Here is a 26,658-nt window from a genome sequence, read left to right on the forward strand (position 1 = left end):
GCCCAAGCTTTTGTACATCATCCATATGTGATTTGCTTGCTTAATGACCTTTTAAAGTCAAGTTTTCAATTATCACTCCACTTCTTCCCACTTGCAAACTGCTCAGCTACACTTGCATCGCAACAATACACCCAGATAACACCAGTTTCTCTATTGTACGTAAATATTTCTCATAGCTGCACACTCCTGACACGCTTTCAGTGTAGCAGATCCTATTGTTTCATTAAGCCATTCTGCTTTAAATAAACTAGCAGTTCTTTTATGCATCACACTCTGAGATTCTACATAAAAATCAATAATTTCTTCAATAAATATATAAAAAAGCCAGTTCTAAATTCTATAGACAAATCATCGCAAACTCCACATTGTCAACACCGTCTGTGTCAGAAACTGAAAAAGGAAATGTAATTGTGTATGGTCGAGAAATATACTTGACATGCCAACGAGGTAGAGGATGACATCCTTTTGTGCGCAGTGCAAATTCCTTTGTGTGCTAGTAGCAAAAGATGTGTGTGTGCGCACACACGTGCACACTTTAGAGGGTACGCTGATGGACTCTTATCTTGTTAAGCAACCTCATGTGCGGCAGCTTGTCAAAGACCTTCTGAAAATGCAATTACACAACTTCCATCGATTCTCCTTTGTCTATCCTGTTTGTTATTTCCTCAAAGAATTTTAACAGATTTGTCAGGCAAGATTTTCCCTTCAGGAAACCATGCTGACTTTCGCCTGTTTTACCATGTGCCTTCAAATATCCTGAAACCACATCCTTAACAATTGACTCCAGTGTCTTCCCAACCATTGAGGTCATGTTAACTGGTCTATAATTTCCTTTCTTTTGCATCTCTCCTACTTGAAGAGTGGAATTTGCAATTTACCATTTACCATTCCAGAATCAAGTGATTCTTGAAAGATCATTAATAATGCCTCCACTATCTCTTCAGCTACCTCTTTCAGAACTAGGGTATAGTCCATCTGGTCCAAGTGTCTTGTCCACTTTCAGACCTTTCAACTTCACAAGCACTTTCTCCCTAGTAATAGCAAATGCACTCACTTCTGCCCTGATACTTTCAAATCTCTGGCATATTACTAGCATCTTCAATGCAAAATACTGATTCAGTTCATCCGCTATTTCCTTGTCCCCCAATTATTACCTCTCTAGCATCATTTTTCATCACCCTTTTCAATATTTCCCTCCTTCTACACTGAAACTGATCCCACTGACCGTAATTTTGCCCTATCATCTGCCTGTCCTTCCTGACAGTCTCAGTACACACTGTCTCTGTTTGTAAATCAACAGCCCTATTCTCAGCCCTATCACTCCGGTTCCCATCCCTGTGCCAAATTAGTTTAAGTCCTCTTGTACCACTCTAGCAAACCTGTCCACAAAGATATTGCTTCCCCTCAGGTTCAGTGTAACCTGTACTTTTTGTACAGGTCATACTTTCTATAGAAGAGATCCCAATGATCTACAAATCTGAACTCCCACGCCCAGCTTCTCAGCCACACATTCATCTGCCAAATCATCCTATTTTAACCCTCGATGGCACATAGCACATGCAGAGATGACTACCCTGAAGGTCCTGGTTTTCAGCTTTCTACCTAGCTCCCTAAATTCTCTCTTCAAGAACTCATCACTTTTCTTACCTATGTCATTGGTGCCAACATATACAAAAACATCTGGTTGCTCACTCTCCCCCTTTAGAATGTGTGGACCTAATCCAAGCCCTGACCCTGGCACCTGGGACGCAACATACCATCCGGTTGTCTCTATCGCGTTCACAGAAGCAGAGTTTTATAGAGTTGCAACATTACCTCATGGTTCTTAAATTCAATCCCCCCCTCCCCCAATTATCGAAGGGCAGTACCATACGCCTTCTTAACCACTCTATCAACTTGCACAGCAACTTTGAGGGACCTGTGGACGTGGACGGAAAGTGCTTGGTAAACGCACTCTGTGCACGCACACAAACATTGCCTTGTCATTCTGCTGTCATGTCTAAGTGTGCACACTTCAATGTCTTCTCTGCCTGGTATATTCTTATAATGAGTTGTCCTTATGGTGCCTTTCCTACTATACACGGTAGAATATTCCATTTCTTTAGTACTGGGGATGAGTAACTGATGTGTATATATTGTACTTAAGGCAGATACTTCTGCTTATTTTGTAATATGATTTTGTATATTGTTTTGGTCAGGTTACTCGTCTGAGTGCTACTGGTGCCATGTAACCCAGTACTACCTGTTGCATGGTCAGGTGGTCGGCGACTAAACCGGCTCCCCCACCAGGCTTGCCTGGTGAGGAGGGTAACTAGTCACCCGCAGGACAAAAAAAACAAGACCTGTCAAAGGGCGGATGAACCTTCTCGTAGGGTAAACAGCCATCTAGCAAACACGTGCCGTGAAGCATGGAAAGGGCATCCCTTGCATCGAAGCTCGGTCTGGCCATTCACTGCAACTTCCCCCAGCCGTCTTGGCCCCCTCCATGCCACCGTATCCGGGAGGGGGTGTCGAGAGGGTGGGTCTGGACCTGTGCAGCACCCTACTCACCTAAAATCCACTCACGCACACACTGTTCCTTTCTGAGGAACGGGGTACCACCCCACTAACTGACTGAAAGGAACCATCATCATCCTGTGGGAAGAGAATATGATTGTAATGACATTGTGGGGTGCTTCATATTCTAATTCCTGTGTAGTCTTAAGTTAAATATGTGGGTAATTAAAGATGGTATGTCCTAGTGCCTAAGAAATGGGCTCATCGCCTTAAGAATGAGAGATAGAGGCTGCCAGGAGCTCACAATGGACAAGAATCCGTATGGAGCTATTATTGTGTTTTCTTGTAGCTATCATTTTGTAAATATTGGCATTTCCTTTTTACTATTTTCGGTAATTTTTGATGTATCTAATAAACACATTTGCACAAAAGTGACTCCAGCTATTTTTTCCTTTCGTCATAACCCACATATCTAACATGTGGTGGCAGTGGTGGGACGACCATTCGCAAAGGGGTGTGTTCAACTCAGGGACAGTCAGGAAACCTGCTGAAACTAACAATGAAGCAGATACCTGGGAAACAGCATAGACTTCACAGGAGGAAGAACTTCAGCCCAGGGCCAAATTCAGGCCAGAAGCAGAAGGGCCTTCAAAGTGGCACCACCTCCGAACCCTCTCTGGAAAATCTTTTCAGAATCTTTCTGTCTGTCCAGCAGAGGAGAGATGATGCTGTTTAGAAATGAACTTCAAACCTGTGGAAGGGTCCAAGATGCCTTTTAATCAACAAAGTGAGAATACCGGGAAATCTCTCCTCAGATTCGAGAGGATGGCCTGGACATGGCAATGGCCAGAGGAGGACTGGGCCTGCCAGCTAGTGCCATTACTGACAGGTAAAGCTCTCGAAGTCTAACCTGCAATGGATGAAGAGAGAACAAACAAGAGAAAATCTACAGATGCTGGAAATCTGAGCAACACACATAAAATGCTAGAGGAACTCGGCAGGCCAGGCAGCATCTATGGAACAAAATACTGTTGACGTTTCGGGCCAAACCCTTTATAGTCGACATTTCAGGCCAAAACCCTGCTGCTGAGTTCCTCCAGCATTTTGTGTATGTGTTACTCGGATCTCCTGGTGTGGCCTCTTGTATATCATTGAGACCAGACATAGATTAGGAGATTGCTTCGCCGAGCACCTATGCTCTGTTCGCCTGAACAAGTGGAATCTCCCAGTGGCCACCCATTTTAATTCCAGTTCCCATTCCGATATGTCCATCCATGGCCTCCTCCACTGTCGGGATAAAGCCCCACTTAGATTGGAGGAACAACACCTTATATTCTGTTTGGGTAGCCGCCAATCTGATGGCATGAACATCAGTTTCCCAAACTTCCAGCAATGCCTCCACCACCCCACCCCACCTCCCGCTTCACCATTTCCCATCCCCTGTCTCCCTCTCATGTTATCTCCTTGCCTGCCTATTGTCTCCTTCTGGTGCTGCTCCCCTCCCCCTTTTTTCTCTTTCTTCCATGGCCGTCTGTCTCTTTCACCAATCAACTTCCTAGCTCTCTGCTTCATCCCTCCCCCACCAAGCTTCACCTATCGCCTGGCGTTTCTCTCTCCCCTTCCCCCACCTTTCAAATCTACTGCTCAGCTTTTTTTCTCCAGTCCTGCCAAAACATCAACTGTACTTTTTTTCCATAGATGTTGCCTGGCCTGCTGAGTTCCTCCAGCATTTTATAGAGGAAGAAAGGTCCAAAAACTATGCTGATCTGAAGGAATGCATCGGCTAAATCCGATATCTCAGCAGAAACCTATCAGCAACACCTCTGTTCCAGTACTCTACCAGCAGGAGAGTCATGCACCGCGATGTATCATTGCCTGGTATGTCCTGGTACCTAGAAACAGGGCAATTCAGAGGGAGGGAGCCCGAGCTGCCAATAGTTCACAGTGGACAAATCATGAAGCTGTTAATGTCTTTTTCTGATAGTTATCTTTTTGTGAGTTGTGGCATTTTTTTTTGCTATTTTCACTAAATTTTGTCCGTTTGATGTTTGACGCACCGAATAAGCTCCGTTATCAGCTATCTTCAGTTCTTGATTGGTCAGGGCATGAAGGGATACAGGGAGAAGGCAGGAGATTGGGGCTGACAGGAAAATTAGATCAGACATGATGAAATGAAAGAGTACACTCGACAGGCCAAATGGCCTAATTCTGCTCCCAAATCTTATGAAGAATCTTGACCCAAAACACTGACTGTCAATTTCCCTCTACAGATACTGCTGTCCTGTTTAAGTTCCTCGAGCATTTTTTGACTCCAAATTCCAGCATCTGCAGTCTTCTGCCTCCCTTTAAATTGGCATTTAAGTTACTTATCTTGGTGGCTTTTCATTTGATTGTGCTCCTGTAACACCACATAAATAAGGGTAAATGTTATGGTATGGACCAGCTGGGCCAAAGGGCGTGTTTCTGTGCTCTATGAAACTAGGAGCAGCAACTTCAAAGCTTTCTTGAAAGAACTCCAAAAAGACCAGAAGCCAATGCAATAGCGGGATACTTGCTAGTGTGGAGGAGCAGAGGGATCTGGGGGTACATGTCCACAGATCCCTGAAAGTTGCCTCACAAATAGATAGGGTAGTTAAGAAAGCTTATGGGGTGTTAGCTTTCATAAATTGAGGGATAGGGCTTAAGAGTCGCGAGGTAATGATGCAGCTCTATAAAACTCTGGTTAAGCCACACTTGGAGTACTGTGTCCAGTTCTGGTCGCCTCACTATAGGAAGGATGTGGAAGCATTGGAAAGGGTACAGAGGAGATTTACCAGGATGCTGCCTGCTTTAGAGATTATGCATTATGATCAGAGATTAAGGGAGCTAGGGCTTTACTCTTCAGAGAGAAGGAGGATGAGAGGAGACATGATAGAGGTATACAAGATATTAAGAGGAATAGATAGAGGGAACAGCCAGCACCTCTTCCCCAGGGCACCACTGCTCAGTACAAGAGGACATGGCTTTAAGGTAAGGGACGGGAGGTGCAAGGGGGATATTAGAGGAAGGTTTTTTTTACTGAGAGAGTGGTTGGTGCCTGGAATGCACTGCCCCAGTCAGTGGTGGAGGCAGATACACTAGTGAAATTTAAGAGGCTACTAGATAGGTATATGGAGGAATTTAAGGTGGGGGGTTATATGGGAGGCAGGGTTTAAGGGTCGGTATAACATTGTGGGCCAAAGGGCCTGTACTGTGCTGTACTGTACTATTCTATGTTCTATAAGAATTATACCAAAAGCTTTCAAACTTGGGTTTACATCCTGCTAATTTACATTTTGTTGTATTCAACTTCAACAACTACAGAATTACAAGCTGGTTGGAATCCCATAAACACGCTGTTTGTAACCTTTCAGATGGAGCCAGATGCCCAATTCAGTAACTTGACCATTTGCACAATGCAACTTAATATTTATACTTGTGATTAGGAACTTTGGAACTTCCATCTATTATGCCAAACTACAGTTTTACTAAGTCATGTCAGAAGTAACTTATTTGCAGAGAATGATCTGCTTCTACAGCCAAAGGCTGTCATGGTCTTCCATTCTAATTTGTCTCTAGCTCAAATTAATGGCTCCCTTACCCTAGTCAGAAAATTTGGGGGGGGGGGGGGGAGTGTGGTGGTGGCAAATCTCACACAAGTAAGAGCTGCAGTTAATAAATCTCAGCGAACCTGTTCATCCGCAAACTCACAGCTATTCCTGTGTCTGTTCTGTTTAATCCAGAGCAGCACACACAAAATACTGGTGGAATTCAGCAGGTCAAGCAGCATCTATGGAAATGAATAAACAGTCGATGCTTCAGGCCAAGACCCTTCTTTGGGACTAGAAAGGAAGAGGGGATTTAGCCAGAATAAGAAGGTGTGGGGGGGGGGGGGGTGGGGAGAGAGTAAGGAGGACAAGCTAGAAGGTGATAGGTGAAACCAGGTGGTGGGGGAGGGGGCATGGATTAAGTAAGAAGCCGGGAGGTAATAAGTAGAAAAGGCAAAAGACTGGAGAAGAAGGAATATGACAGGAGAGAAGAGTGGATCATGGAAGGAGGAAGGGCACGGGGGTGGGGGGGAGGTGATAGGCAGGTGAGGAGAAGAGCTAAAAGGTCAGAGTAGGGAAATGAAAAGGAGGGAAGGGGCAAGAAGAAACAATACCAGAAGTTGCAGAAATCTATGTTCATGCCATCAGGTTGGAGGCTACATAGATGAAATACGAGGAGCTGCTCCTCCGACCTGAGAGTGGCCTACCTCATCATGTCAGAAGAGAAGGCCATGGGCCAATATGTTGGAACAGGCACAGGGAGAGGAACTGAAACAGTTGGCCACCCAGTAATTCCACTTTGCAGATAGAGATGAAGTGCTCAACATCCACATAGCTTTCATTTAAAGGGGCCAAAAAGATATCAAACTCAAACTTTGAATAAACTCAATTTCTATAAACATCACCTTTTTGAAGCAGAGGAGTTAGTTGGAAGATTCACATTACCACCTTATAAAACATTGGATGGGCCACACCTGGAGTATTGTGTATAGTTATGGAAAACAGTGATTACACAGGAGAGTGTACTGAGAATATTGTTTAAAAATATTCATGAACAGTACAATTAGAACATAGAAGTCTACAGCACATTACAGGCCCTTTGGCCCACAATGTTGTGCCGACCATGGAACCTACTGTAGAAACTGTGTAGAATTTCCTTAGCTCATAGCCCTCTATTTGTCTAAGCTCCATGTTACTATCTAAGAGGCTCTCAAAAGACCCTATTGTATCCGCTTCCCCCACCGCCACCACATTCCACGCACCTACCACTCTCTGTATGAAAATCTTATCCCTGATATCCTCTCAGTACCTGTTTCCAAGCACCTTAAAACTATGCCCCCTTGTGACAGCCATTTCCACCCTGAGAAAAAGCCTGAGGTTATCCACATGAACAATGCCTCTTATCATCTTATACTCCTCTATCAGGTCACTTCTTATCCTCCATTGCTCCAAGGAGAAAAGGCCAAGTTCATTCCTTCTCATAAGGCATGCTCTCCAATCCAGACAACATCCTCGTAAATCTCCGCTACACTCTCTCTATAGCATCCACATCCTTCCTGTAGTGAGGTGACCAGAACTGAACACAATATTCCAAATGGGGTCTAACCAAGATCTTATATAGCTGTAACATTACCTCACGGCTCTTGAACTCAATCCCACGGTTGATGAATGACAAAACACCATACACCTTCTTAACAACACTGTCAACCTGCGCAGCAGCCTTGAGTGTCCTGTGGACACAGACCCCAAGATCTCTCAGATCCTCCACACTGCCAAGAATCTTATCACTAATATTATATTCTGTCTCCAAATTTGATCTACCAAAATAAACCACTTCAAACTTATCTGGGTAGAAGTCCACCTGCCACTTCTCAGACCAGTTCTGCATCCTATCGATGTCCCGCTTTAACCTCTGAGAACCCTTCAGACTATCCACAACACGCCCAACCTTGTGTCATCAGCAAACTTACTAACCCACCCTTCTACCTCTTCATCCAGGGTCATTTACAGGGTGAGAAAAGACTTTCAGTGCAATATTTCTTCTTATATCAGTTCAAGAGATCACAGAACTACTTCTACTGCCACTATACATGTGTACTTGTTACTTCAATGCTCTGTTATCAGCTTCATTTGTCACATGCACATCGAAACATTGTGAAAAACGTCATTTTGTGTCAATGACCAAAACAGTCTGCAGATTGTGCTGGGGCAGCTTATAAGTGTCGCCACACAGCACATGCATGCCTATAACTCACTAACCCTGACACATGTCTTTGGACTGTGGGAGGAAGCCCTGCAGTCAAGGGGAGAATGTACAAACCCAAAACAGAGATCGCTGGCATTGTGAAGTAATTGTGTCACTGCTGCCTCACTAACTGCGACACTACTGTGCCACACAGTGAGCAGTTCTCTAATTTTAACTGGTGAAATAGACACAAAAAAAACAAGAAAATTTCATTTCTTCCCATTCAGCATTGGTCTAGTTTTTAAAATTAGAATACACATCATTATTGGCTTTAATGTCACTAATATTTCCCCATTCTGCTCCAGCTATTAGTGTCAATTTCAAGTCCTCCCATCCCCATTTTCAGAATTTTTTTTTCAAATATTACTTTTATTTTAGTCGCCCTTATGTCCTTCTCAAACCTTATTGCACGGCTCATGTCCTGATCGTGTTGTTCGGTCATTTTAAGCAAATAGTGTGTACATTCTGCACAAAGCGCAGAATCAAATATCGCTGTGATGATTGTACGCTCTAGTATCAATTGTTTGGTGACAATAAAGTCTAAAGTAATGCTGTAAATCTGAAATGAAAAGGATGGGAGAAATATTCAGCAGATCAAGCAGCATTTGTGGGAAGGATTAATATTTCAGGTCAGTAATTGGTCAGGATTGCACAACAGCTGAGAGGGTGGGCTATGCCCAGTTCTGACAAACCATCATGAATTCAAACAATGGTAAAATACTGGCAGCAACAGGCTGTTCTCTGGGTAACTGATTAACAATTTAAGGATTAATTGCAAATGCTGAAGCCCCAAACTTTGTTCTCAGCTGTTCATGGGACTTCCCTATGTGCATCCATTGAGATGCCGCAGCCAAGTGTGACATTCCCACAATACCCCCTTTGTTTCTATTCATTTTGAAGGAAGCTTCTGTTAACTATACATCTGATTTGAACTGTTTCAGTTTATTTACATGTTTTTGGTTATTTTTATATAACTTGACTGGAAGGTGGCAGAGAGGATGCCTTGGGCAAGCAAACCAGGAAGAGGAGAGCCATCCGCAGTACCACCGATGCGGCAGAGAGGGCTTCAAGATGGCTGTGGCTCAAAAGAGGGGAGCCATGGAGTCATAAGTAGCTAGCCACCTGAACACAAGCTGGGGTCTGATCAGCCCCGGCTGGGTCACCTGGAGGTTGTATGATGTTGAAAGACCTGAAACGCCCAATGATTCCAGGAACATCACTGAAGATGTGTCCAGAAGCATCAATAGATGTATGTACACAGAGGGTGTCAAGGGAAATACACCTCAGATGGTGTAACTTGTAACGCCGCTATGGGGAATTTCACTGTTGAGGTGTTGATGGAGAGTTGCCACTTGTCTGAGCACAAAGGGAGAAAACACGACATTCAATATATTTCCAGAGGAATGGGGCGCTGGTGACATTGACAATAATAAGGAAGGTCACATTGTTTCAAGTAAAATTTATATTTTTAAAAACTATCCTACGGCCTAGAGATTTTTCTAGTAAAATGACCATTTTGTTTTTAATGAGTGAAGTTGCTGTAGCTTCCTACTCCTCTGCCGTGACAGACATTTATGTGACTTTGCACTACAGTCTGTCTACCTTGCTTCCACGTCTCCAAATGCAGCATTGCCAGCAAATACTCTCAATTTTATATTTCAAAGAGCAGAGGCAATGAAGAAAGTGGTGGTGAGGGAGGGGCTGTGAGAAAATGGAGCATATTTTTGTCTTGTTGCAAGGGTACAAAACTTTACTAAGACATTTGGAGTACCATCTACAGTTCTGGTTTGCCTAACGACTGGATGTGGTAGTCAAAGAGCATGTGCAGAAGAGATTCATCAGTATTTGCCAGGAATGGAGAACAGTAAAAGGAAGGAGTAATTGGATAGGCTGGGGTTATTCTCACTGAAATGTAGTAGGCTAAGGGGGTGACTTCACAGCAAACTATAAAATTATGAGTGGTATTAACAGGAAAGATAGACCATAAGACATAGGAGCAGAATTAGACAAGTTAGCCTGTGGAGTCTGATCTGCCATTCCATCATGCTGATATATTAGTTCTCTCAATGCCAATCTCTTGTCTTCTCTCCACAACTTTCAATGCTTTTACTAATCAAGAACCTATCAACCTCCACTTTAAATATACAAAATGCCTTGCTCTCTGCAGCTGTCCATGACAATGAATTCCAGATTCACCACCCTCTGGCTAAAGAAATTCCTCCTCATCTCTGTTCTAAAGGGATGTCTTTGTATCCTGAGGCTGTACCCTCTGGTCCTAGACTCTCTCGCTATTGGAAACATCCTCTCCATGTTTCAATAGGTACATTTAGTATCAGAAAAATGCATATAATATACATCCTGAAATTATTTTACTTTGCAAACGTCCACAAAACAGAGCAGTGCCACCAAAGAATGAATGACAGTTAAATGTTAGAACCCCAAAAGCAACCCCCAACTCCCCCTCCCACTCATAAGCAGCAGCAAAGCAACAATCCTCCAACCCCACCAGCAAAAAGCAGCAGCACACCCCAACCGAGCACTCAAGCAAAGCATCAATAAAGACACAGACCAAGGCTACTCGTTCACCTGGTAATTCGACATACCACTGGCTCTCTCTCTCTTGTTAATAAGGGAAAAGAGATGTCCCCATTTCATAGCGAGAGGGAAGACATAACAAAACAACTCGCTGATTTATGGTGTTAAAAGTCTGTTGCGTCACTTTGTACGATCTCACATCTACACTAACAAGGTGTTTCAATATTCAACATTTATTCCCCTCCACTCCCCTCCCCCGATTCTTCTAAACCTAAGTGAGTACAGGCTCAAAGCCATCAAACACTCCTTATACTTTAACCCTTTCAATCCTTGGATCATTCGCATGAACCTCCAATTCAGCACATCAGTCAGTCTTTTATCCCCAGTGCAGGGGAGTCGAGAACTAAAGAGCACTGGTTTAAGAATGAAAGGGGAGAAATCCAAAGGAAATCTGAGGGGTAAGTATCCTCACATACAGAGTGGTGGGTACATGGAACGAGCTACCAAGAGATGGTGGCGGCAGATGTAATATAGAAAAGAAACAGAGGTATAAGGGATTATTGTACCTAAGCCTGAGTGAACAATAAAGAAAATTTAACTCACCCAAAGTTAACCCCTGCCTTTAGTTCGATCACCTTCAAAATACTACAGTGAAAAAATTAATTTACTGAACCAAAGTAGTATGAGTCATTTGTCTTGACAAGGGAAGGGTGTACAAAAAACAACACGAATTCATAGAAGCAAAGAAAACCTACAGCACAATACAGGCCCTTCGACCCACAATGCTGTGTCGAACATGTCCTTACTTTAGAAATTACCTAGGCTTACCCATAACCCTCTATTTTCCATGCTCCATGTACCTATCCAGGAGTCTCTTAAAAGACCCTATTGTATCTGCCTCCACCACCGCCACCGGCAGCCCCTTCCACACACTCACCACTCTCTGAGTAAAAAACTTACCTCTGATATCTCCTCTGTACCTACCTCCAAGCACCTTAAAACTGTACCCTCTCAAGCTAGCCATTTCAACCCTGGGAAAAAGTCTCTGACTACCCACACAGTTAATGCCTCTCATCATCTCATACACCTCTATCAGATCACCTCTCATCTTCTGCTGCTCCAAGGAGAAGAGGCCAGGCTCACTCAACCTATTCTCATATGGCATGCTCCCCAATTCATGCAACATCCTTGCAAATCTCCTCTGCACCCTTTCTATAGTTTCCACATCCTTCCTATAGTGAGGTGACCAGAACAGAGCACATAACTCCAAGTGGGGTCTGACCAGGGTCCTATATAGCTGTAACATTACCTCTCAGCCCTTAAACTAAATCCCACGGTTGATGAAGGCCAATGCACTGTATACCTTCTTAACCACAGAGTCAACCTGTGCAGCAGCATTGAGTGTCCTATGGACTCAGACCCCAAGATCCTCTGACCCTCCACACTGCCAAGGGTCTTACCATTAATACTATATTCTGCCATCATATTTGACCTACCAAAATGAGCCACCTCACACTTACCTGGGTTGAACTCTATCTGCCACTTCTCAGCCCAGTTTTCAATGTCCCGTTGTAACCTCTGACAACCCTTCACACTACCCACAACACCCCCAACCTTTATGTCATCAGCAACTTTACTAACCCATCCCTCCACTTCCTCATCCAGGTCATTTATAAAAATCACAAAGAGTAGGGGTCCCAGAACAGATTCCTGAGGCACACCACTGGTCACCGGCCTCCATGCAGAATATGACCCGTCTACAACCACTCTTTGTCTTCTGTGGGCAAGCCAATTCTGGATCCACAAAGCAAGCTCCCCTTGGATTCCATGCCCCTTTACTTTCTCAGTAAGCTTTGCATGGGGTACCTTATCAAATGCCTTGCTGAAATCGATATACACTACATCTGCTGCTCTACCTTCATCAACATGTTTAGTCACATCCTCAAAAAATTCAATCAGGCTCATAAGGCACGACCTGACAAGGCCATGCTGACTATTCTTAATCATATTATGCTTCCCCAAATGTTCATAAATCCTGCTTCTCAGGACCTTTTCCATCAACTTACCAACCACTGAAGTAAGAGTCACTGGTCTATAATTTCCTGGGCTATCTCTACTCCTTTTCTTGAATAAGGGAACAATATCTGCAACCCTCCAATCCTCCGGAACCTCTCCAGTACCCATTAATGATGCAAAGCTCATTGCCAGAGGCTCAGCAATCTACTCCCTTGCCTCCCACAGCAGCCTGGGGTACATCTCATCCAGTCCCAGATACTTATCCAACTTGATGCTTTCCAAAAGCTCCAGCACATCCTCTTTCTTAATGTCTATATGCTCAAGCTTTTCAATCTGCTGTAAGTCATCCCTACAATTGTCAAGATCTTTTTCCGTAGTGAATACTGAAGCAAAGTATTTATCAAGTACCTCTGCTATCTCCTCCGGTTCCATGTACATTTTTTCCACTGTAACACTTGATTGGTCCGATTCTGTCACGTTTTATCCTCTTGCTCTTCACATACTTGTAGAATGCCTTGGGTATTTTTTAATCCTGCTCGCCAAGGCCTTCTCATGGCCCCTTCTGGCTCTCCTAATTTCATTCTTAAGCTCCTTCCTGCTAGCCTTATAATCTTCTAGATCTCTATCATCACATGGTTTTTTGAACCTTTCTTAAGCTTTTTGTTTCTTCTTGACAAGATTTTCAACAGCCTTCGTACACCATGGTTCCTGTACCCTACCATCTTTTCCGTCTCGTTGGAACGTACCTATGCAAAATGCCACACAAATATCCCCTGAACATCTGCACATTTCTACCATACATTTCCCTGAGAACATCTGTTTCCAATTTATGCTTCTAAGTTCCTGCCTGATAGCTTCATATTTCCCCTTACTCAAATTAAAAGCTTTCGTAACTTGTCTGTTCCTATCCCTCTCCAATGCTATGGTAAAGGAGACAGAATTGTCATCACTAACTCCAAAATGCTCTCCCACTGAGAGACCTGACACCTGACCAGATTCATTTCCCAATACTAGATCAAGTACGCCCTCTCCTCTTGCAGGCTTATCTGCATATTGTGTCAGGAAACTTTCCTGAACACACCTAACAAACTCCACCCCATCTAAACCCCTCGCCAATCAATATTTGGGAAATTAAAATCTCCCACCATGAGAACCCTGTTATTATTATACCTTTCCAGAATCTGTCTGCCTATCTGCTCCTCGATGTCCTGTCATTATTGGGTGGTCTATAAAAAAACACCCAGTAGAGTTATTGACCCCTTCCTGCTTCTAACTTCCACCCACAGAGACTCAGTCGACAATCCCTCCATGACTTCCTCGTTTTCTGCAGCCGTGAGACTACCTCTGATCAGCAGTGCCATGCCCCCCCCCCCTCTTTTGCCTCCCTTCTGTCCTTTCTGAAACATCTAAAGCCTGGCACTCTAAGTAACCATTCCTGCCTGAGCCATCCAAGTCTCTGTAATGGCCACATCATAGCTCCAGGTACTGATCCATGCTCTAAGCTCATCCGCTGTTCATGATGCTTCTTGCATTAAAATAGACACATCTCAAACCATCGATTTCAGCGTATCCCTTGTCTATCACCTGCCTATCCTCCCTCACACACTGTCTCCAAGCTTTCTCTATTTGTGAGCCAACCACCCCTTCCTCTGTCTCTTCAGTTCGGTTACCACTCCCCAACAATTCTAGTTTAAACTCTCCCCAGCAGCCTTAGCAAACTTCCCCGCCAGGATATTGGTCTCCCTTGGATTCAAGTCCAACCCATCCTTTTTGTACAGGTCACGCTTTTCCCAAAAGAGGTCCTAAGGATCCAGAAATCTGAATCTCTGTCCCCTGCTCCAAACCCTCAGCCTCACATTTATCCTCCACCTTACTCTATTCCTATACTCACCGTCACATGGCACAGGCAGGAATCCCAAGATTACTCCCTTTGTGGTCCTGCTTCTCAACTTCCTTCCTAACTCCCTGCAGTTTGTTTTCAGGACCTCCTCCCCTTTCCTACCCATATCGTTAGTACCAACATGTACCACAATCTCTGACTGTTCACTGTCCCACTTCAGGATCGTGGATGCGATCAGAAACATCCCGGACCCTGGCACCTGGGAGGCAAACTACCATCCATGCTTCTTTCCTGCATCCACAGAATCGCCTGTCTGACCCCCTAATTATAGAGCCCTCTATTACTGCTGCCTTCTTCCTTTCCCTACCCTTCTGAGCCACAGGGCCAGACTCTGTGCCAGAGGCGCAGCCACAGTTGCTTCCCCCAGATAGGTGTCCCCTCCCAACAGTACTCAAACAGGGGTATTTATTGTTAAGGGAGACAGCCACAGGGGTACTCTCTAGTATCTGACTCTTGCTCTTCCCTCTCCTGACTGTTACTCACTTACTTGTCTCCCGAGGTCCTGGTGTGACTACTTGCCTATAGCTCCTCTTGATCACCGCCTCACTTTCCCTAACCAGACAAAGGTCATCGAGCTGCATCTCCAGTTCCCTAATGCGGTCCCTAAGGGGCTGCAGCACGATGCACCTGGTGCAGATGTGGCTGTCCAGGAGGCTGGCAGTCTCCCGGACATGCCACATCTGACACCCAATACAGAACACCAGCCTCACATACATACTTCCTGTTTCTATTCCTCACAGGTAACTTACCTCGTCTCAACCCGTTATCGCCGAAGCCCAAGTGAGCCAAAGTCCTACCACTCTGCCTCAGATCACTCCGTCGATGACCGCTCTGCTAGGCAGTGTCTCCCTTTTATGCCTGAACCTTCCCTGCTATCTTCCTCATGATTGGTGCTCCAGTTATAGCCGCTGATAGGCCGCGTACAATGGACAAATGCTCTCAAAGCTCCCTTTCTAAAGAACCACTGCCGACCTGCTTTACCCTCTTGGTAAAGCTCTGTTGATGCCGCAGATGTACGTCCTTTTACATTAGTAATAAGCTCACAGAATAATGAGATAAGAGTAATCAAGCATAAATCAGACCAAATGTCTTGCAGAATTGTTTCTGGACAAATTCCAGGATAGTACTGTAAAAAGAAGCAAGACTACAAGTCTAGTCCAACCTGGTGAACAAAACAAGGTGGAAAAAAGATTCCAGCTCCTCATACTCACTTCATGTCTATTCAACATTTAATATTACCAACGATAGGGCTCTTCACTAGTGGGTCAATCAATGAGTGCATTTTCTAGATTTGAAAACAAAAGGTTTACACTACATTTTATCATTGCAGGCAGGGGCAAAGAATGACATCGACAAACCAGTTTGTGTGGATGAGAATGGAAACCTATTTCCACACTCAGATATAAAAAGTTCAATTACACCACACTGGTGAATGCAAGTGCAGATGTCATTCAGCACCTGAGCTCAACTACCACAACAGAACATAGACCAAAATAAGAACAAAGGCGGGACTAACACACATAAAAGTTGCTGGTGAACGCAGCAGGCCAGGCAGCATCTCTAGGAAGAGGTACAGTCAACGTTTCGGGCCGAGACCCTTCATCAAAAGCGGGAGTAGGCTGTTTGACTCTCAAGCTTCAATAAGATAATTGACCTCTTAGTTCAGCACCACTTTGCGGGCGGAGTTAAAGATGGCGCCAGCAAGCGACTTCACCCAGCTCATCACTGAAATGGTTAAAGTCTTCCTATTCTAGTGTCTATATTTTCCTTTCCAGGGTGGCTGGGGTCCGAAAGGGATCTTGATCTGCAGTGACATTCAAAAACTGCATTCTGCACAATGGCGGATTCTTGGAACTCACTGATTGGTTGCGTTTTGGAACATCCAGATTCAGCCCGACGTCGGGTGACTTCAGGGTCTGTGCGTCACAAATTCTCACCGGTGTCACGCACTGTAGCAGGAGTCGGAACTTCGAAGACAGTGGGAGTGGCTATTGGAGGGCTCTGCACACAATAACTGAGTTGGGGAACTCAAAGTAGAAAAGCAACACTTCAGACTGACTGTAACATCGAAATAGTAACTGTTGTCTCCCCTCTCGCTGTGGAAGGAGCGATATCTGTCTCTCGCTTGTTAGTGGGAGAGAGGGCCTGTGGGATATGGAAAACCTTGGAGTAAACAGTTAATTCTTGATGTTCTGTGGACTACGGTCTATCTCTGCGGGCTTTCCTGTTGCTGGCATAGTGGGCATTGGAAATGCTGTGGTGTTATGCTAGAATAAGTCAGGGGGCAAAGTTAATGCTGCTTGGGGATAGTGACCTTCGGGGTTCTTTTCTTCTGTTTTGAGGATGTCTGCAGAGAGTAAGAATTTCAGGTCACGTATTGTATACAATCTCTGATATTAAACAGAACTGTCAAACTTCCTTATTCTAACCCAACATCCCCGGAATTCCTTGACATGTAGAAATGCTCATTATTCAGACTGATACTCAGCAAAAAACGTGTTTCTGGTGAGTAGCTCTAAAACCCTTCCATCCTGCCCTTCAAAAGTTCACTATTTAAATAATTACCTTCTAAATAGCTCACAGAAATCAGACACAAAATACCTTGAACCCACACTGTGCAAATTCCTGAAGCAACCTAAATTGGATTTTATTTATCTCAGTCAACTGTGAATCAATGTGAATTTTGCACTCAAGTATTGTTTCAAAATTTATCAGTGGTATGTTCTTCATTTTTCCAAACATATGAAAAGAAGGATTTAAAATTAATTACTTTCAAAAGTGCATTTTAAATTACAGTGCCCTGGGACTGCTCTCAGCATCTCTCTCTACAATGAATTATGTAAAAGTCTTAACACTTTTTTTTGTCTAACAACTGTTTTAGGGAACATAACGATACAACTGAAGTGGAAACATCAGCAGTATAAAAACATTTCAGGCTATGGAAGTCAAATCAGTCATTTCCTGCATGGCCTTCACTGCAAACGTCATTACTGTGTACATTTGATTTCACCAATGAAAGGTTAACACTGGAATAGCACTTTGAAAATGAGCTTCCAGTACTCTGCTGAATAACTGACAAAACCTGTTGACCAAGGACTGATTGATTCAGTGTGAGGCAATGGTGATCTAAACAGGAAGCAGAGTTGTAAAACAAAACATCTGATCTGCACATGTCATTTTGGAAAGGTTCAATTATTTCCAGTGCAGTCTGTTTGCCAGCCATTTGATCGCAGTACTGTATCTTGGAGTGGCTCTTCTCTTCCCCACACCCTCCATCCCACAGACAAAATGTCCGATTCTACACGGTTTAACAAGTTCCTTTAAAACAACGAAAAAGTGATGGGGATTTGGACGAAACTGCTGTATCAGTCAGAGTATCAAGCTTGTAAACTAGCAATTTGCTATCCCCCACAAAACTACATTTATGAGCAGTAAAATATTGAATAAATACCTTATTCATCTGTTTTAAATATTTGTTCTGCATCACATTTTGAAGTTATAGCAAGGCAGACTCGACAGTACACAAAAACCATTCCCTGCCTTAGCCAGGTTTATTCGTGCCTGCGTGAGGTAATATGAGCTCATGCTCCATTCCTGAGTCTTACACACAAAAAAACGCAGGCACTCCAATGCACTGCTGCCTGTACAGTTCAAGAAGCAGTGGCGAAAAAGAAATGTTAAACCCAGTGCTCTCCTGGATGGATTTAAACGGCACTATCTTGAAGTGCAGAGTAATTACTGCCTAGTATCCTGGCAAGCATTTATCACTCAAATAATAACGTCACCAGAACAGATTATCTGATGATTGTCACGTGACCCACTGCAGGAAAATTGTTCTGTGTATGATTTAACAGTGATTACATTCCAGAAGTATTCCACTGACTCCGAGACTGCAAAGAATTACCTAAGGCTCATTGGAACTAAGTTGGTATTGCAGCTGCAAAGGATATCCTCGGGTCATGAAAGATGCAATAGAAACGCAAGCTTCTTCAAATAACACGTTCATTGAAAAGTTTAGCTCTACTACCATCCGCCATAGAAACAGCTGGCTAAGGGGTTTATATTTAGAAAAAGCCACCTGTCTTTGTTTCCAAAGACACAAGATTCAACAATGAGCTCAGATATCTCTTGGACTGGTTAGCATACATCCAAAACAGAAGAAACCAAGGAAGGAGCTTGAAAATATCCACTGAACTTCAAGACTGAACTAGTGCCTTGAAGCTCACAGGTTGCAATTTTTCCAATATTTCACACCTTTTTCCAATGTTGTACAATTCTTCTCTTCTAATGCATTACTCTCTTCTTATGGCTTGGTTAATTCTAGAGGTGATTGATCATTGCAAACCAGGTGCCATGGAGTCCAGAGTAAAACAGCATGGAAATAGGCCTAATGATATCATAGAGTTCCACATCTGCTCTCAGGATCCAACATGGGGAACACCATTTTTTAAAAAGCTGCTCTGTGTTATGATCCCGAATAATTAGGTTCAGAATAGGAGTGGATGAGGGTATAATCATAGTCATACTTTATTGATCCCGAGGGAAATTGGTTAATAGAGAGAGCAGATCAGATAATATCACTCAACTGGCCAGAATTTCATGCTTTCAACATGGAAATGATGAAATTAAAACTATTAACACTCCAAGATAAATATAAATCTGAAATTACTGGCATCAAATGTATTCACTGCACTTCGATTAATTTAATGTGGCAAAACAAGTATAAAAGGCTGCGTTATTGGGGGAAATTTTTTCTTTGCCATTGTATGGTAATGGTTCAATAAAGCAGATTCAACATCACAAATCAGCAAATTCACTGACTCTCACTTCCAAAATTTTTCTCTTAAACATGCCAATTCATGCTGATTCTACAAAATATACCATTCACATCACAGAATAATCTAATGGTTGAGCAGACTGGTCTGGCTGAGCAGACCAGAGCTCTGGATTCTTTAGGGTAGAAATGTCAGGTGCTAGAGGACATGTATTTGAGGTGAGAAGAGGAAAAATTAAAAAACAGAGTAATAGGTGCCTGGAATGGGCTGCTGGGAGGGTAATATTTAAGAGGCTGTTAGACACATGAGCAAGCAAGGTCTGGAGGGATATGGAACATGTGCAGACAGAAGAGAATTTGCTTAATTCGGCATCATGTTTAACACAGGTATTGTGGGCCAGAGGCCCGATCCTGTGCTTTACCATTCTGTGCTCTAATTAGCGGCAGACCCAAGTCCAGTTGGAGACTGAGGAATCTAAATGCAAGTAAAGTGAAGAAAGAAATCTGAAACTTAAACAAAAATGTTGTCTTTGCAAAAGAAACTTTTGGACTATTGCAAAACGAAGTTTCTCTTCCTACCCAATCTGACCCACATGTGATACATGATCCACTAATGTGGTGGACTTATAACTGTCTCCTCAGGAGAAATTAGGGAACGATGTCAAATTGCATTCCTGCCACTGACGTTCACTAACTTGAGCAAATAAATAAAACTTAAGGGAATTATTGTCAAAAAAAATAGACATTGTCCCACTGGATATCTATAATGCTGGTGTTATGGCAATTCACAAAGATGTCTGGATCTTTGATGATTCCCCTTTGATTAGTCCAAGCTGATGTAGTAACCGAGACACCTTAATTAATCCTTAGCTAAAGTCAATCTATTTAACAGGACCATGCAGTCTGTTATTGTTATATCGCAATGGAATTACAATCAGCTAATAGATCCTGAAATGTTTGCGGTATGTTATTATTAGCCCTACTTCAGTCATATCAGCATCTTGAAGTTTAGTCCAAATACATGTTTTATTAAAATACTAGACAACAGGGTGACCTGTTGGGGCACCCTTTGAGAGAAGGGTAGTGCAGTCTGATGTGACCAGAATGAACATTAAATTTTCCTGAATGCCATTGATATCGCTTTGCTTTGGAAACTGAAGTAGAAAACCTCAGTTTATTAAAGAAGAATGATGCGTAGCAAAGCAAATATAGCTCCTCCTTGTTTAATGAAGGACACTTTTGATGGCATCATTTCTGGTTTATCTGCCACCCTTGTGCCTCTTGTTGTCATTCTGGAGACATGCAGTCCTTTCATTCCCCGCCTCTTCATCTCTTCTGCTGTTTGCTCTTTGTCTCTGATCCTGGAGACGTGCATGCCTCTCCTCCTCTGTCTTTTCTTCTCTCATCTTTTTTTGTCCTGATTCTTTGATCCTGGAGTCGTGCGGCCCTGGCCTCATCCGATTCTTGTTCTCTCCCTCTCCTTGCCGCTTCTTGACGACGTTTGGCGTCATCTCTCGACCATAATGTCCCCCTTCCCTTTCCGCGCAGCATAATTAGCATGACCAGTTTGTTCTGACCCTAATGTGGGATAGAAGATATGATGCAGTAACACCAAAGGACGCTGATTATTCTTGATGATGTGGTTGGCGCTCCCCTAAATGGACATGATTTAGTCACCGCTGTCCTTTGCAGCAAAGGGTTTTATGGGTGTCTCGAAGTACATCATTACAATAAGATTTAATTATCTCTTACTGATGGGTTGCAGTTAGATCTGTCCCAATCCTGCACATGCTGATAGTAATCAGCAGAATGTGACCCCTCGAGATAGAGCTGCCCTGCCCTTTTGCTCCAGTAGGTGTCGTGGCTGAGGCTGGCTGTGCACATGCGTCGGGCTGTCGTATCCCGATTTCCATGATGGCGAATCAGCTCTTGGGTTAAAAGGGAGCCTGTTGATTTTTGCAAATGAGCAATTTTATATGAATATATAACGCTGAACTTTGCCTACATTCTGTAAGTTAGCAGATTTTAATTTGATTTAGCCAAAAGAAGTGCCACTGTAATGCACTGTTTGCGCTAATTGGAGGTCACAAACAGACAGACAGAGCATGAGTTTTAGTAATATATAGATTTTTATTAACTGATCAAAGGATTCCAACCTGATTTTCACGTCTAAGAAATATGTGTCTCATTCTTTAAATTAGCTTGGCCAGAAGGCAGCAATGTAAGGGGCTGACCAGAAATAACAGTGTGTGGGTTACCACAAACCCAGAGGTCAAGTGTGAACAATGTGCAAACATATGTTCTCTGGTTCAATGGTTCTCCCATTTCTAGACAACCAACCTGCCTTGGATACACCTGCAGCATTGTCACTACTACCTAAGCCAACATTGCATTCTGGAGAAAGTGGGCTTTGCTCAAAGCTTTAATGTGCATCTCATGACAATGCATGAAATATTTGTGCAGAGCTCAACGGTAGTCAAGATTTGCAGAATACAAAGTCTTGGTCTTGTCAAGAACAGCACTCTTTAAAAAAGGATAAGAAAAACATAAGCAGAGATCCTCTTGTTGCTTCCTAAGATAGACTTCAGCAATTCTTCAGCATTGAAGATGATTTACTTCCACTCAAATTGAGGAGCAGAAGATGCAGGGACTTGAATTTTTGTGTTAAGCAAATAAGGTTGGATGTACTGGCAGGGAAGTCTATGAAGACCAGAGACCTAAACACTGTTCTGCAGATTTATCACATGTGCGCGCACGCGCGCACACACACACACACACAAAACTGATTGACCACCCCTTGATAATATTGGCTGCCTACAAAAGCATATCACAGCAAAAAACAATTGAGGTGTCCATGGTGGTAGAAGGGAACTGAGGGAAGGAGAGGTGATAATTGTTTGAACAGAAATAGCAAGACCAATATTTCCTCAAGAGATGCAAATCTATTTGGATTAAGCCATGCAGACAGGCATTTCTCACATCTTTGTTCAGACCCAAACAACTTGGGCTTCACTGAATCCTATCTGAACCGATAGTTTAGGACAGGATGAAGATTACAAGAGCTGGTCACACAAAGTGCTCAAGTAAAGTAACAGGAAGTCATTGCTTTTCACCTGAAAGGAATTAAAAACACTTTCTAATACTCTGGGGATATAGGAAGACACAGAGAAGGAGCAACTCAAATATCACTGCTGTTGGCACCTATGCAAACACATCAGGCCAGAGCATGACCAGGAACTACGTGGCATCGCCCCCCTCACCTTGCTATCTAAATCTCTTTCCTCCTTCAGACCTTCTTTCCATGACTTTCTCTTTTCTCACCCCTTCTCAAATTACTAATGATCACATTAGTAATCAATGGAGAAACGGGTGAGATTTCAGATACTGGGATTTGCTGGAGGAACTCAGTGGGGCAAGTAGCAGCTGTGGGGCAAAAGGAACGGTCAATATTTCAGGTAGAAACCCTGCAGAAGGGCTGAGTGAAAAGGGCTAGGCCTCAGCAGGGACAGAGCAGCCAATACCTCCTTGACAAGAAGAGCTGGAAGTCAGTCTCTCAGTGGAAAAGGTTACCTGGGGCCATGCTGGCATAAACCCAATAGCCTATAGGCTAAGAAAACAATTCCACGGCAGCAAAAGTTCCGTGGCAATAAATTGCTGTTCTGCTGCTGATGTTGCATGGGAGGCATGCTCAAGCAATGTGTTGGAAGCAAATAGCAAATTCAGTAGAAATAGATGGCTTTTAATCTCACACTCATCTTCTCTCGAAAACTCTGTGCCTGCTAATGTGGTGAGAAGATTACACTGCTGGAGACACACACCAAGGCAAGGCTTGCCCTGAGAAGGCACCCACCCTATCATCTCAGAATGACTAAGGTTTCTTCTTTTCTTTAGCTCAGGTTCAATAGGTGGGGAAGACCAGCAAGAACAGGAGGAGGAAAAAAAATGAATTTTTTGAGGGAAAATGTATAGTGCAAGACATGGCTGCCTTTCCTGTGCCTAATCATAATCCTTGGTTGTCACCTAAATTTTATCCAGCAGAAACCACCCCATCCTCCTGTCCACTGAGATACACAGCAACAAAAGCATCAGGATGTATTTTTCTCAACCATGCATCATTTTTACACCTCAGTATTACTGGGGCTCAACCAATACATTATTTTGCCTTCTCTTATTTTTTTTTACCTCAAACTCTAATTCCACCATTATCAGACTCTCAGCTCTCTATGCTTGCAGCGCTTGCTGAACTTTCCCACCTATGATCCTGAGCACAGGGAAAGGATAAACCACAGTCATTCTGTGATAAATGGGTGGGGGCCTGATGAGGGCAGGTCCTGTCTTGGCTGTGGTATTGTCAGCAGCATTGCGCTCTTGCCTTGTTAGCAGGTCCAGAGTTTTCAAGAGAAGATGGGTGCGGGAATCTATTTCTGTTTATTGTGCTCTTTGCCTGTAACACACTGATTGAGTGTGCCTTCCATGCAACACAGCACTGAGGAGCAGAAAATAATCCATAAATTTCCTTTGCCTAAACCAGGAAAGGCCAATTTCTTCCTCCTCAGTAACCTGGTATTGAACTTGGGACCTTCCTTGCACCCATAGTCCAACAATGAATAAACAAATTCAAAACCTCTTTATGTGAACCCGTTGGTAAATTCTACTTAATACCTCAAAATCCTACTTGAGTTGCTCTATGGAACATCTTGGGGATATTACATTGACACCAGAATATGCGGTGACACTTGCCAGCTGTCCCCAGTGCACATTTGAGTGTGTTTGTTGTTAACGCAAACAACTTATTTCCATAAGACATCGGAGCAGAATTAGGACATTCAATCCATTGAGTCTTCTCTGCCATTCCATCATGTCTGATTTACTAACCTTCTCAACCCCACTTTCCCCATAACCTTTGATGTTCTTATGAATCAAGAACCTATCAATCTCAGCTTTAAATATATCCAATGACTTGGCCTCCATAACTGTCCATAGATTCACCACACTCAGACTAAAGAAATTCTTCTTTATCTCTGCTCTGAAGACAATGTTTCGACGTATGGTACTGTCTTAGGCACATATATATAGCTAGGATGCCTAAGACTTTTGCACAGTACTGTATTTGTCAAAGTGGAGCAGAGAGCAAGTTTGTAAATGTATCGGGAGCAAAGGCTGCTGGGAGTGATAAGGGTGGAGCGCAGTGGGAGGGGTGTGGGGCAAGTGGCAAAGGAGTGCCGGGGTGGTGGTGGGGGGGGGATTGGCACGGGTGCAGAAATACTTAGCCCTGAGACACCAGGCAGGGTCATTTGGTTCCAAACAATGGTACTATGGTACAGGTCGACCTTCACTAACCCGGCACCATTGGGACCTGAGGAGTGCCGGATTAGTGAAAATGCCGAATTACAGAAGGATCACATTAAGCATAATGAGTGCCGGATTATCGAAGGAACCGGTTCACAGGTAGTCGGATTAGTGAAGGTTGACCTGTACTTCTACGGTACTTCCGGTTCTCTCTCCTCTCCCTTTTCTTTTTCCCCAATGATAATTCCCCTCTCCCTTCCCCCTTCCCACTCTCAGAAGCTCAAAGTAAAATGTATTATCAGCCTGCATACATGTCACAACACACAAAACTGAGGCTCTTTTTCCTGTGGGCATATTCAGCAAACCTTTAGAACAGTAACTGTAAACAGGATCAATGAACAACAAACTGTGCAAATGCAAATATAAATAAATAGCAATAAATAACAAGCATGAAATAAACAGATACAAATACATAACACAGATCCATATCAGAATCAGGTTTATCATCATTCACTTGTCATGATGTTTTTTTCCCATGGTAGCAGTACATAAAATTACTATAGTACTTTACAATAGTCTTAGGCACCCTAGTTATAGTGGTGCCAGAAAGTTTGCGAATCCTGTAAAATTTTCTGTGTTTCTGCGTAAATATGACTTAAAGTGTGATCAGATCTTCATGCAACTCCTAAAACTAGATGAAGAGAACCCAATTAAATAAATAACACTGGGACATTATACTTGTTCTTTTATTTATTGAGAAAAATGACCCAAAATTACATGTATATGTTGGACAACATATGTAAACCTCTGGGGTAATGCCTTCTACACAAGCTATTTAGAGTCAGGTGTTCCAACTAATGAGATGAGATTGGAGGAATGGGTTGTAGACATGCCCTGCTCTGTAAAAAAGACGCACAAAGTCAGGTTACTGACGAGCCTGCTCTTCTCAAGAAAGATCTGTGTATGTGTACCGTGCCTCAATCAAAACAACTTTCAGAGGACCTTAGAAGAATTGTAGGAATGCAAGAAGTTGGAAAAGGCTTCAAAAGCATTTCTAAAGTCCTAAGTCTTCATTAGTCCACAGTAAGAGAAATTGTCTACAAATAGACAAAAAATCAGTATTGTTGCTACTCTCCCTACGGAGTGGGCATCCTGCAAAGAACACATCAAGAGCACAACGTGCAATGCTGAAGGAGGTGAAAAAGAACCCAAGGGTAACAAGGATGGTTTACAAGGATGTTGTCTGGTTTGGGGAGCATACCTTATGAGAATAGATTGAGTGAAATTGACCTTTTCTCCTTGGAGCGATGGAGGACAAGAGGCGACCTGATATAAGTGTATAAGATGATGAGAGGCATTGATTATGTGGATAGCCAAAGGCTTTGCCCCAGGGCTGAAATGGCTAACACGAGGGGCCATAGTTTTAAGGTGCTTGGAAGTAGGTACAAGGGGGGTGTCAGAGGTAAGCTTTTCACACAGAGAGTGGTGGGTGTGTGGAATGCACTGCCAGCAAAGGTGGTAGAGGCAGATACAATTGGGTCTTTTAAGAGACTCTTTAAGTATATGGAGCTTAGAAAAATAGAGGGCTATGCAGTAGGGAAATTCTAGGCAGCTTCTAGAGTAGATTACATGGTTGGCACAACATTGTGGACTGCTCTCCAAAACAAAAATAATTGCTGCACATCTCAAGTTTACAAAAGTCAGTCTGGAAGTTCTACAATGCTTCTGGGACAACATCCCAGAATTGAAGCATTTTTGTAAGAAGGAACAGCCTTAAACTCCTCCAAGCTGATGTGCAGGACTGATCAGCAGTTACCAGAAATGTCTGGTTGATGTT

The 26,658-nt window shown here is 43.2% G+C and overlaps 1 protein-coding gene across 4 annotated transcripts in view; it reads right to left on the reverse strand.

Moving 5' to 3' along the window:
* Nucleotides 1–26,658, reverse strand: part of LOC140199415 (SH3 domain-binding protein 4-like) — a 128,293-nt gene that overhangs the window by 94,340 nt on the left and 7,295 nt on the right. The window contains exons 1-2 of one of the 4 annotated variants that reach the window (XM_072261473.1): nucleotides 18,210–18,333; nucleotides 16,618–17,105 (exon numbers count right to left, since the gene is read on the reverse strand). The exons of the other annotated variants lie outside the window; for them this stretch is intronic. The gene's annotated coding sequence lies outside the window, so the exon portion shown is untranslated. Of the gene's footprint in view, nucleotides 1–16,617; nucleotides 17,106–18,209; nucleotides 18,334–26,658 lie in introns of those variants that run through there. 4 annotated transcript variants of the gene reach the window in all.

This window comes from Mobula birostris, chromosome 6 (genome assembly GCF_030028105.1).
Source record: "Mobula birostris isolate sMobBir1 chromosome 6, sMobBir1.hap1, whole genome shotgun sequence".
Lineage (NCBI taxonomy): Eukaryota > Metazoa > Chordata > Chondrichthyes > Myliobatiformes > Myliobatidae > Mobula > Mobula birostris.